General features: G+C 38.8%; 1 long non-coding RNA gene across 1 annotated transcript; it reads left to right on the top strand.

The window, feature by feature from the left end:
* The first annotated feature begins 458 nt into the window (after positions 1-458).
* On the top strand, positions 459-1,140 carry LOC146976691 (uncharacterized). The gene is made up of 3 exons (XR_015037388.1): positions 459-613; positions 710-780; positions 1,090-1,140. It is a non-coding gene; the product is annotated as an uncharacterized LOC146976691 (long non-coding RNA).
* The last annotated feature ends 669 nt before the right edge of the window (positions 1,141-1,809 follow it).

Raw genomic sequence — 1,809 nt, 5'->3', positions numbered from 1 at the left:
GCCAAAGATGACAGCTGATCCCAGGAAGAAGACCTCCAGAGGACTGCAGGGGACTCTCACCAGTAACAACAACTCAACAACAACAACAAGGGAGGGATATTTCATTATTTTGTTAATTGACTGCAATTTTATTTTTTCCAGTTTATGATCAAATGTTTGCACAATGCTTTGAAACCTGTAACTTACTTGTGCCTTTGCCTTTTATGTTTCTGTAAAAGTGACAAAAGATCGAGGCAGAAAAATGCAAGAGGACCACAGTAGAGATGCCAAAGACAGCTGATCTCAGGAAGAAGACCAGGACTGCAGGGGACTCTCACCAGTAACAACAACTCAACAACAAAAACAACAACAACAACAACAACAACAGGGGAGGGATATTTCATTATTTTGTAATTTAATTGCAATTTTATTCTTTAAGTTTGTGAACACGCCGTGAGAAGTCTACTTCTGTGATCAAATGTTTACACAATGATTTGAAACCTGTAACTAATTTATGCCTTTGCCCTTTATGTTCCTGTAAGAGTGACGAAAGATCCAGGCAGAAGAATGCAAGAGGACCACAGCAGATTTCCAGAGGACTCCCCAGAGGAAAGAACATCCCAACAGATGATGAGTGAGCAACACTTTCCAATGTGTTTTACTGACTGTAGTGTGATCAAATGATCAAGCAAGATTTGATTTAACTGTAATTTGTGCTTTATTAATCTAGAGAGGATGGCCACAGATCCAGGAAGAAGACCTCCAGAGGACCAGAGCTAAAGACAGCAACCCAACAGACAAGTAAGAGACATTTACCCGTGCATTGTCATTGATTTCATGACAATTGTCAATGTAGGTTGTGTCTGTGTATCTGTGAATAAATTCTTAAACATTTTGATAACTGTTACTGGACAATGTGTTAAATATTTTAGGGAGGATGACAACAGATCTTGGAAGATGAGGACCAAATACCAAGACAGCGAGCCAGCAGAAGAAAAGTAAGAGACATTTACCCACGAGTACAAAACTGTACTGTATCTTGATTACTTTAAATTGACTTGATTCATGTTGGTGTCTTACAGATGTTTTTTTGTGTTTGTGTATTTGCAGACAACATGGAAGATCATCACTGCCCTCTCGCTTAACTCAACTCTGCCTGCATCCCTTTTTCATCATTTTTTGTGACTTTGTCACCCACACATTTGAGGTTGAAAGGGCATAGGTTGCTGTATAAATAAATACTTGAAAAAGGAACGTTTGTTGTAGGTGTGCTCCTTGTACAGTATATAATGTCATAAGGTTACTAGTATTAATTGTTTGAAATCTCTGAAGAATCTCATCATAATGTACACACTCCGGCAGTAGCCCCGTGGCCCTTTTAAAATTTCCCGAGAGGAAATTTTCTAGTTATTATTATTTTTCCACTTCCGGCCGATTTTCGATGTGCTACTAGTCCTGCAACTCGAAGAGTTGCAGGACATATTATATATCAAAACGTGCGTCCTGATCGGGATCGCTGTGCTATTACTTTTCTCAACAGTTTACGAGTTTTTCGCGACATAGTCGCGAAAAACTGCGCAAAAATTTTGCATGTAAGTCAATGGGACGGGCGGAAAAAAAAGAGCGAAAAAGACCAATCATTGGAGTTTAACAAACGTCTACTGCTCAGGCATACTTTCACCTAGAGACTCCATTTAAACTTTAAACAGTAGACACAAGTCTTGTGTATTGTCGTATTACTCCACGTTTTGATAGGTCATATAGTTTTTGATCAATCCCTGATCAATGACCATGATCATTTTTGGAGAAATTATGAGATTATAATGGGTG

The sequence above is a fragment of the Trachurus japonicus genome, chromosome 13 (assembly GCF_045865225.1).
Source record: "Trachurus japonicus isolate A0001 chromosome 13, Traja_1.0".
Taxonomy (NCBI): domain Eukaryota; kingdom Metazoa; phylum Chordata; class Actinopteri; order Carangiformes; family Carangidae; genus Trachurus; species Trachurus japonicus.
This window is presented reverse-complemented; position numbering and strand designations above follow the sequence as displayed.